The following is an 11,565-nucleotide window of genomic DNA, read 5'->3' on the forward strand; positions in this document are numbered from 1 at the left end:
TCAAATCAGGCCATTCAATCACTTGAGAGATTCTTCCACCCACTCCTGCTCACTTATGTGCCCAAGAACGACCCATTCAGGAGACACTGCACTATTTCTCGGTGACTGTCCCAGGTGCATTTTACTTTGCAAGTTCTTACACCATCTCACTGGAGTCAGTTTGTTGTTGTTTTTGTTGCTTGTCTTTTGGGATACTGTAGCAGGATTGATAAGGAATCAGAGAGACTGATGGGGTTGAGGAGGATATTTATTATTTAGGTGCACCAGCCCAGTCGGATTAACATCCAAAGGACCTGAACAAAGATTTAAGTTACCTTTTAAGTATTTCGTGGGGTGGCAGGGGGAGATCTGTGCAGGGGGAAGCATATTAAAGAAGTGAGAAACAAAGACAGTTATTCAATTAACTGACACATGCATTACATAATTTTTTACTTTCCAGGGAAAAACATGTTTTATGGTTTGAGTTTATCCGTCTAGTGACCTTGCAGCTGCACAGCTAGAGAAACAGGGGCTTTGCAATGTCTGGGAAAGGAGGAGAGATAAGGCTCACTAGCCACCGAAAAACAAGGCAGTTAATTTTTAAAGGATGCCAGCTCTTTCTCTTTCTCGGGGGAATTAGGTTTTCTTACACACAACAGAGTTTCTGCTTACATATTCTTTAATTTCATTTAATTTCTGTTCCATTTCCCCCCTTTGGTGCTTTTTATAACAAAGGTGTTAATAGAAAGCACCACTATTTGCCACCTCTTCATGGAGCTGAGCTTTTTCTTCTACTGGCAGTGACTGATATTTTATTAATGCCATCAACTGCACGGTAGCGTGTCAGGTTACTATTGCCTCCATAGTTGACTGAATATTCCTAATAAACGGGATAAAAGGCAAGGGAGGATGAGGCAGATGCCAAGAATAAGCAAGAACTCACCAATGAGGGTTTTGAATCTTCCAAAATTTGAGAACCATCCTCCAAAAAAGGAATCCAGGGACCACCCAGACCATGTCTGAACTGGAACACGGGTCAACTTGTGCATTCGAGCTGTGATTTCAATGACAGCTCGGCCATTACTGTCAATTACTAGGCAACAGTTGGTTAAATTAAATTTTCCACATATTCCCCTTCTGAGACTAAGAGGTAATCTAAAGCCAGTCTATTTTGATATATAGCACTTCTTATTTGTGTTGCTTGTATTGCCACTAAATCTAGTGCCTTTGATGTTTCATTGGTTATAATTTCAAGGACTGCCTGCAACCTTATGATGCAGTTGAGCATATAGATTGGGGTGCGGTATCTCCATGACCTGTCTTGCACCCAGGTAGCTGGCCTATAATATTTAATGGTTCTTTCAAGAGGCCATTCATTATCTTTTTACTTTCCTATGTCTACATCCTTTTTGACATTTGTGTCTATTTTTGTGATTATGCTTCTTCTAGTTCTTTTATTTTCATCATAGACTGGGTATCCTAAGAGTTCCAGTTGCTTTAGAGGAATTAGAAAGAAGGATGGCTTGATTGTTCTTAACACACATGCCCCTGTCCATTTAGCCGGCAGTTGCCGATATGCCTGTGCTCCACAGGTCCAATATAGGCCAGCGGGTGCCTTCCAAGCATTTGGAGCCTCTAGTTGATGCCAAGTGTGGCTTAGAGAATCAAGAGAAAGGATTTGCATTTGACCCAACCATCCCATTACTGGGTATATACCCAAAGGATTATAAATCATGCTGTTATAAAGACACATGCACACGTATGTTTATTACAGGACTATTCACAATAGCAAAGACTTGGAATCAACCCAAATGTCCATCAGTGACAGACTGGATTAAGGAAATGTGGTGAATACACACCAAGGAATACTATGCAGCCATAAAAAAGGATGAGTTCGTGTCCTTTGTAGGGACATGGATGCAGTTGGAAACCATCATTCTCAGCAAACTATTGCAAGAACAGAAAACCAAACACCGCATGTTCTCACTCATAGGTGGGAACTGAACAATGAGATCACTTGGACACAGGAAGGGGAACATCACACACAAGGGCCTATTGTGGGGAGGCGGGGAGGGATAGCATTAGGAGACATACCTAATGTAAATGACGAGTTAATGGGTGCAGCACACCAACATGGCACATGTATACATATGTAACAAACCTGCACGTTGTGCACATGTACCCTAGAACTTAAAGTATAATAATAATAATAATAATAATAATAATAATAATAAAAAGAGAGAAAGGGTTTGGATCTGGTAAATAGAATTCGTTCTGGGCATTTCTCCATAGAGTTTTGTTTTTAGACTCATCATAATACTGTTGTCCTAGGCAAGTTGTTTCTCCTACTGCCTCTGTGAAAGCCTTTCCCCATCAGGTGATACAGTACTTTCCAATTATGGAGATTTTTCACAGCCAAACACTGACTGAGGCTGTTGATTCACTGGCAGGGTTAAGCGAAGTGAAGTTATCTTGTGGCATTAATTTCTTTGCCTTCCATGGCCACTGGTCCCCCATATTAGTTCCTCCACATACACAGCATGAGGAAATTCCTAAACTGCCAGCTATGTTTTCACCTAGTTGAGCAAATAAGTTTTCAGTTGATGGGGGAAGCTCAGGCACTGTCTGATGAAAATGCTTATAGAATGACTTATGGACCCGGAATTGTGGGGTTGGAAGCATTTGGGTCCTTCTAGTCTTTTTGACAATTAGTAGTGGAACTCCAAGGCCTGCTCCTTGTCTATTAACTCATAATAGTGCTGTCCGTCCTGTAGACCAAAAAGGTAGCTCTGGCTTTAAGATAGTAAAATTTAATGGATTGCATGTCCTTGTCTTATAATCTGGTTTTTGGGATTATGAACATAAGTGGCACGGCAGGCATCAAAGTACAAGGAAACAGGCCCTTTATAGGAGGGAGGGGCTTTTTTGGTTCAAGCTATAAGCTCTCCTTTTTTTTTTTCTCTGATTTAATGTGTACCTTAAACCAGAATTCATAGGGTAAGAACATAGGATCATAACACACATCTAGCTGATTATTTCTTGGGTCACAGACTGAGTAGGTGGTCTGGTTGTATGTGCAGGTTCCTAACTTTGTTTCTGTACATTTATAGTAGGTATGGTCCAGTAGAGTTGTAATTATGGTATTCCTTACTCAGGTAGTGTCTACACAGTGTGGGCATTTTTTTTTTTAGAGATTTCTCCCCTTTTAGTGTAGGCAAAAATGGTAAGAACATCAGTGTATGTAATAGAAACATGCTTATACTACACATGGGCACAGCAAACCTTTCTCTGGGCTTAGACATTTGAAGCATTTGCAGTAATAATATAACAACAGAACAATCAGTATTGACAGAATTATAGCTAGGCTTATGAATTGTATCTACATTTACTTATCTGGAGATGGTCCTTTTAGCTTTGGCTGTGCATAAACTAGTCAGCTTCCGGGATGTGACTACATAGAGCTTGCAGGATCCTCAAGCTTCAGTCATACATAGACTGACCAGCCTCCGGTGTGGTCAGATCAGGGCAGTTGTCCTTCTTACTGGTGGTTGGGTTTTGCTGTAGGACTATTCGGGTGGGGTGATCTGGGTCTTGTTGGCTAATCCACTGGTCATCATCAGGAGTCGCTGCTGCTGCTGGTTTCAGCCGACTATGGTGAATCCAAGGTGTGACACCTGCAAATTTAACAGCAGTGGGAGTGGACATTATTACAGTATGGGGCCTATCCTCTATGGGTCTTAGAGTGGTTGGTTTCAATTTTTTTTAACCTAAACAAAGTCCTTAGGTTTGAAAGGGTATACTGGGTCTGTTAGACTTACAGGCATTTTTTTTTATACCTAGCCATGCATCTTTTGCATGGCCATATTTAAACCCTGCATTTGCCTTCTCAAAGTTAGTTTTCCTAGTTTATAGAGATTCCCTTTAATCTGACTTATGATGGGGTGTGGCCGGCCGAACAAAATCTTATAGAGTGAATACCCAGTTTGTTGGGTGGGAGTGCACCTGACTCAGAAGAGAACCATGGGCAAGACCTGATCCTACCTTTGATGAGTTTCTTGACAAAATTTCCTCAGCAGCTGTTTGAGAGTCTGGTTTATGCACTCCACTTTACCTGAGCTCTGCAGCCTGTAGTCTGTATGTAATTTACACTTTATTTTTAATAGTTGAGTTAAGCCCTGAACTATTTCAGCCACAAATGTTGGCCCATTGTCTGACCTTAGAGTTAGAGGCAGTCCAAATCTGGGAATAATGTCTTTTAACAACACTTTGGTCACCTCTAGTGCCTTCTTTGTCTGGGTGAGGAAGGACTTGACTTATCCTGAAAAGGTGCAAATGAACACCAACATGTATTGATAACCCCCCTATCAGGGGAAATTCAGCCCCCAGTATTTCAATGTGGATCCTTTTCTACTTTCCCTAAGTGTCACCCAGTCTGAGAAATAAATGGAAAGAGTACAAAAGAGAGAAATTTTAAAGCTGGGTGTCCGGGGGAGACATCACATGTCAGCAGGTTCTGTGATGCCCCCTGAGCCGTAAAACCAGCAAGTTTTTATTAGCAATTATCAAAGGGGTGGGAATGTATTTTTATTAGCAATTGCAAATTTTTATTAGCAATTATCAAAGGTGTGGGTCACAGAGATCACGTGCTTCAAGGGCAACAAAAGATCACAAGGCAGAAGGTCAGAGAGAGATCACAAGGTCAGGGCAAAACTAGAATTGCTAATGAAGGTCCATGTCCTGCTGGGCACATATTGTCATTGATAAACATCTTAACAGGGTTCAAGAGCAGATAACTGGTCTGACTAGAATTTGCCAGTCTGGAATTTCCTAATCCTAGCAAGCCTGGGGGCACTGCAGGAGACTAGGGCATGTTTCATTCCTATCTTCATCTGCATAAGGCAGACACTCCCAGGGCGGCCATTTTAGAGGCCACCCCCGGGAATGCATTCTTTTCCCAGTGCTGTTAATTATTAATATTCTTTACTGAGGAAAGAATTCAGCGATATTTATTTTACCTGTTTTTGGTAATAAGAGAAATATGGCTCTGTCCTGCCTAGCCCACAGGCAGCCAGACTTTAAGGTTATCTCCCTTGTTCCCTGAAAATCACCGTTATCCTGTTCTTAAGGTGCCCAGATTTCATATTATTCAAACACACATGCTTCACAAAAAATTTGTGCAGATAAAGCAGTCATTACAGGGTCCTGAGGCAACATACATCCTCAGCTTACAAAGATGATGGGATTAAGAAATTAAAGTAAAGACAGGCATAGGAAATTTTAAGAGTATTGATTGGGGAAGTGATAAATGTCCATGAAATATTCATAACTTATGTTCTTCTGCCATGGTTTCAGCCAGTCCCTCCATTTGGGATCCCTGACTTCCTGCAACACCCCCCTCTCAGTGCAATTCATTGAAGATCATAAACAGTTTTTCACAGGGCATGGCTCCTGTTTCCTGAACTCCTGGGGGCTGAGCAGGTCCTTGTTTTGGATTATTCCGGGCACAGGATAGACACTGTTCACAAACTGCATGGGTGATGGCAGAGAGCGGTGGCACGTAGAAATGTCAACCTATCAAAGTCTCTAGGGCCATCCTTCTAATGTGTGTTCCTTGATGGATCTACTTCACAAACCTTGGACTATTGTCTCTGGGGTGGCTAGCCTCCCATCAGAGAATAGCCACCTTGCATCTTTAAGATATTTTCCTGTTTTCCGACCAAACCAAGCCTTTTCATTTGGAGCATAGCTTGAGATCTCTGGGAGTGGAATCTCCAGGAGGAGAGGCATAGCTAAGGCTTCCTCTTTAGAAGGTGGAGTTGTCATTGCAGCCTGCTTTGACTCTTTGTCTGCCTTTTTATTTTTTTTTTTTTTAGTCTTTAGTGTTCTTGCTTTTTGGTGCCCCTTGCAGTGCATCAGTGCCACCTCTTTTGGGGCCCATACAACATTTAAGAGCTGTAAAATTTCTTCCTTGTATTTTATTTATTTACTTCCAGCAGTTAAAAGTGTTTTTTCTTTGTAAATAGCCTCATGAACATGCAAAGTGGCAGAAGCATATTTGGAATCTGTGTAAATATTTGTCTTTTGGTCTTTTGCTTGCCAGAGAGCTCTTGTCAGAACTATCAACTCTGCTTTCTTTTTTTTTTTTTTTTTTTTTTTTTGAGACGGAGTCTCGCTCTGTCGCCCAGGCTGGAGTGCAGTGGCCTGATCTCAGCTCACTGCAAGCTCCGCCTCCCGGGTTCCCGCCATTCTCCTGCCTCAGCCTCCCGAGTAGCTGGGACCACAGGCGCCCGCCAGCTCGCTCGGCTAGTTTTTTGTATTTTTTAGTAGAGACGGGGTTTCACTGTGTTAGCCAGGATGGTCTCGATCTCCTGACCTTGTGATCCACCCGTCTCGGCCTCCCAAAGTGCTGGGATTACAGGCTTGAGCCACCGCGCCCGGCCTCAACTCTGCTTTCTAAGCAGAGGTTTCTGTAGACAAAGATCACGCCTCTATTACTGAGTCCAAAGTCACCACTGCATATCCAGCTCAGCAGACTCCTTTTAATATGAAACTGCTTCCATCAGCAAAATATTCAATGTCTGGGTCCCTGAGGGGCCAATGTGTTAAATCTCTCCGGCTTGAGAACACTTTATCTACCATGTCCACGCAGTAAAGAAGGGGGGTCTCCTGGCACTGACTTGATGAGGAGCCAGGTAGCCAGGTTTAGGGTATTCACAGTCTCTAAAGTCAATTTATTAGTTTTTTGTACCAGTAGGGCAGTGGCAGCAATTTTAAATAAGGAGGCCACTCAAGTGCCACAGAGTCTAATTGTCTAGATAAATATGTCACTGGGTGATGCCATGACCTTATGGTTGAGTTAGAACCCTTATGGTCTCCCTTTCACTTGTGGATATATAAAAAGAAAAGCTTAGTTAGTTAGATCTGGCAGTCCTAAAGCTGGGGCCTGAGTTAAGGCTTCTTTGATTTCTTTAAAAGCCTTCTCTTGGTTGGCCTCCTAGAGGAGGGTATTTTTCTTTCCTCTCCTTTGTCACTTCATGTAATGGCTTAGCGATGAGCAAGAAATTTGGGATCTACATGCTGCAGAACCTTGCTGCCCTTAGGAACTCTCTTATTGGATGCAGGGTGGTTGGAATACAAAGTGCACAAACGGCCTGCTTTTGTTCACTACTAAATCATCTTTCCTCTTGGCTTACATAAAAGCTTAAATACTGGACACTTTTAGAGGAGATTTCAGCTATTTTCCCCGACACTTTATAGTCTGCCTTCCACAGCAGGTGCAGGGGGTCTTGGGTTTCTCCCGGGTGCAGTAGCCCTTGGCCAGTGTTTTTTTTTAATACCATGGCCTTGACCATTTCCTTTATTCTTTTGAACTTTATCCTTCCAGTGTCCTTTCCTTTTGCACTGTGAACATTAATTTCTCTTTAGCCTTGGCCAGCTTTCAAACTCCTGTCCAGAGTAGCCTTTTCCATGACTGCGTTCATGCCTGTATCCACGCCTCCTTGCAAAGCCAGCTTCTTTTCTTGTAAGGACTGCTGCTAGTAAATTAGCCTTTTTTAAGCCTCCAATCAGCCTTTTTCTTTGCCTCCAGATCTCTGTTAATGTACACTGTGGTAGTCACTTTAATAAGCTGAGTAGCATTCACACCTATGGAGCTTTTAACTTCTGCAATTTACACCTGATATCTCCTTGGGCCTGCCTTACAAATGCCATATTCACCATGCACTGATTTTCAGCAGCCTCAGGGTTAAATGGAGTGTACAACCAAAATGCCTCATAAAGTCTTTCATAAAACCGGCTGGTGCTTTTATATGCACCCTGGAGAACCTCTGAGATTTTTATATTGGTTGCCTTTTTCTTGTATCATCCTTTAAGCCTTTGCAGAAGTGCTTCTCAGCACTTTTGTGGGTGCTGAAGGTGAACTGCATCATCTGGGTCCTAGTGGGGGTCCTCTTCTTAAGAGGCATAAGCATGACTTGGGCATAGCTAGACCTGAGATGGCCTGCCTGACTTTTTGAGCCTTTCACTTTAACTTCCCAGAGCTCTGACTTCTCCTTCTCTGGTGAGACTGGGGGCAGTAAATCTGTAATCACCAATTCCAGACAAGCCCCCAGAAATGTAGTGGGATTGATAAGAAATCAGAGAGACTGATGGCGTTGAGGAGGATACTTATTATTTAGGTGCACCAGCCCAGTCAGATTGACATCCAAAGGACCGAGCCCTGAACAAAGATTTAAGTTACCTTTTAAGCATTTCGTGGGGTAACAGGGGAAGATCTGTGTAGGGGGAAGCATATTACAGAAGCGAGAAACAAAGACAGTTATTCAATTAACTGACACACGCATTACATAATTTTTTACTTTCCAGGGAAAAACATGTTTTATGACCTGAGTTTATCCGTCTAGTGACCTTGCAGCTGCACAGCTCCTTAAGGGCAGTCAGTTTTGGCAAAGGGGGGGTAGATTGGAATGTACGGAGGAGGGGTCTCCATTCCCTCCTGTGGTTCTTGCAAAACTGATTTCCTCTTTCCTGAGACTTTTGTTTTGTCTCCATAGCTTCTGGGGCAGCTGATTTTTACTTTCACTTTTGGCTCGGCAGTGCTACAAGCCTCTGTGATTTTCCCTGTAACTCTGTAGCTTCCAGCGCAGCTGATTTCTCTTGACATGAGCTGCGAGCTTTCTACATTAAACTGCTAGGCAGAGCTGCATTCATTTAGCCATGAGTCAATATAAAGACTAGATCTGAATGCCCTGGCTGTCCTCTGACCCTAGTCACCACCTTAAAACACATGACCAATTTCTTCATCCATATTGCCTTCGGCCAGCCATCTGACACTAAAAGAGGGCTGTTCTAATTCACAGTATGTCCTTAACTTTTGAGCATCCAGTTTCATCCCATGATCACTTCTAAATCCTTTTTTAAAATTCTTTATCATGCACTTCAAAGGAGTTGGTTTTGATGCTTTCCCTCCCACTTCTTTCCTTGTGGCACATTTTCACTCTCACTTTCACTTTCACTCTCAGGTCCACCAGACTGGGTCCTATTATGAGAGTTTCGGATGCTGCTTAGCCAGGAACATGCCTTCCCCTGTCACAGCTTGCTGTGGCTGTGAAGCTGGTCCTATCAGCCGTATGCAGCATCCTAGGTCTGAATTCCCCCACACTCGCCTCGGAGCACACAGTCCATGCTAAGGGATCTGTGTCGCCGCACATCACTCCTGTGTTGGCCTCTCCCAAGACTGGGGGCTGACCACTAATACAACAACCCAGAGTGGCTGGGGGTGGCAGGAGTGGTGGTTTCTTTCACACACTTTCATGTGCCTCCCCTGACCAAGGACTCCTCATTGGATGAAACAAGCCTCTCTCGTGTCCCGGGTGAGCCTAGTTAGGCTTCCACATTCACACACATACACACACCACTCATACCCTAGGACTCCTCATCGGATGAAACGAGCCTCTCTCATGTCCTGGGTAGGTTCACATGCACCCACACACTCCCAATTCCTGGCTCCAGATCAAGTGAACCACTTTCACTTTGTTAGTGGGGACGTGAAATTCGTCCAAATTGGCAGGCCACTACTGCTACCCCAGCCACTCTGGGTTGGATTAGCGGTTGGTCCCCAGGAGATGATCAAGCTCCCCTTCATCCCTATGGGACAGGCATTCCTACCTTGGGCCCTTACTCTTTACCACAGTTCCTGAAGTGCTGGTATTGTCCTGCAGCCCCATCCCTGGTTCCATTGTGCTGCCAGGCAGGGTGCTGGGACATGGGGAGAGTCGGTCTCCATCTGGGTGAAGCTCCCCTGTGGCACGCCTTGGAGGCTGGGTCTCCCCTGGGTCTCCCCTGGCCCCAGGGCCCTAGTCCTGCAGGCAAAGGAGACAGTAAATCTGTAATCACCAATTCCAGACAAGCCCCCAGAAATGTAGTGGGATTGATAAGAAATCAGAGAGACTGATGGGGTTGAGGAGGATACTTATTATTTAGGTGCACCAGCCCAGTCGGATTAACATCCAAAGGACCGAGCCCTGAACAAAGATTTAAGTTACCTTTTAAACATTTCGTGGGGTAACAGGGGAAGATCTGTGCAGGGGGAAGCATATTACAGAAGCGAGAAACAAAGACAGTTATTCAATTAACTGACACATGCATTACATAATTTTTTACTTTCCAGGGAAAAACATGTTTTATGACCTGAGTTTATCTGTCTAGTGACCTTGCAGCTGCACAGCTAGAGAAACAGGGTCTTTATAGCCGGGCGCGGTGGCTCAAGCCTGTAATCCCAGCACTTTGGGAGGCCGAGACGGGTGGATCACGAGGTCAGGAGATCGAGACCATCCTGGCGAACACAGTGAAACCCCGTCTCTACTAAAACTACAAAAAAACTAGCCAGGCGAGGTGGTGGGCGCCTGTAGTCCCAGCTACTTGGGAGGCTGAGGCAGGAGAATGGCGGGAACCCGGGAGGCAGAGCTTGCAGTGAGCTGAGATCCGGCCACTGCACTCCAGCCTGGGCGACAGAGCGAGACTCCGTCTCAAAAAAAAAAAAAAATAAATAAAATAAAATAAAATAAAATAAAAGAGAAACAGGGTCTTTATAATGTCTAGGAAAGGAGGAGAGATGAGGCTCGCTAGCCACAGAAAAACAGGCAGTTAATTTTTAAAGGATTCTAGCTCTTTCTCTTTCTCAGGAGGAACTGGGTTTTCTTACATACAACTGAGTTTCTGCTTACACATTCTTTAATTTCTTTTAATTTCTGTTCCAATACTGTTTTTTTTTTTTTTTGGTCACAAATTTTTCACTTTTTTTTTTTTTTTTTTTTTGAGACAGAGTCTTGTTCCATCACCCAGGCTGGAGTGCAGTGATGCGATCTTGGCTCACTGAAAACTCCATCTCCTAGGTTCAAGCCATTCTTCTGCCTCAGCCTCCTGAGTAGCTGGGACTACAGGTGCCTGCCACCACACCTGGCTGATATTTTGTATTTTTAGTAGAGATGGGGTTTCACTGTGTTAGCCAGGATGGTCTTGATCTCCTGACCTTGTGATCTGCCCGCCTCAGCCTCCCAAAGTGCTGGGATTACAGGCGTGAGCCACTGCATCTGGCTCCCTACTTTTTTTTTTTAACTCTTTTTCTTTTACTATATTTATTTCACTATTCTTCTGCCCCCTTACAGAATCCAGCGGGCAGAAATTATTTCTGTGTTTTCCTCTCATTACCAGCATCTGATTGGTTGACCAGCAATTTGTCTCCAAGAAATGAAATCTGGGTTGGGTGAAGGCAATTTTAACACCTTTTCAAAGTTAGAGTATACTAGAAGATTCCTCTTAGCCCCAGGGTACCCACTTTCTCCCTTGAGAGGATATGTTCCATACTTCGGGTCATCCTAAGAGAGAAAATAAACCAGAAACTGATATCCATTGGACACTCTAGCTGACATAACCATAGCAGATATCTTGGTTTATCCTCAGATAGTACTAAACCCAGGACCAGCAAAAAACTAAAGGGTGGCTAAGGACACATCACCCCATAAATTTTCCAAAACAGAACTTTGACCCAAAAACATTCTGATAAGACGTCTGTGCCTAGAGAAGATA

At 43.7% G+C, this 11,565-nt stretch overlaps 1 long non-coding RNA gene across 1 annotated transcript; it reads right to left on the minus strand.

Moving 5' to 3' along the window:
- Positions 1–229: 229 nt before the first annotated feature.
- LOC141409230 (uncharacterized) lies at positions 230–9,863 on the minus strand. Its single transcript, XR_012428643.1, has 2 exons — positions 9,646–9,863; positions 230–3,653 (listed from the first exon to the last, which is right to left on the minus strand). It is a non-coding gene; the product is annotated as an uncharacterized lncRNA (long non-coding RNA).
- Between the last annotated feature and the right edge of the window lie 1,702 nt (positions 9,864–11,565).

Source organism: Macaca fascicularis, chromosome 19 (genome assembly GCF_037993035.2).
Source record: "Macaca fascicularis isolate 582-1 chromosome 19, T2T-MFA8v1.1".
Lineage (NCBI taxonomy): Eukaryota > Metazoa > Chordata > Mammalia > Primates > Cercopithecidae > Macaca > Macaca fascicularis.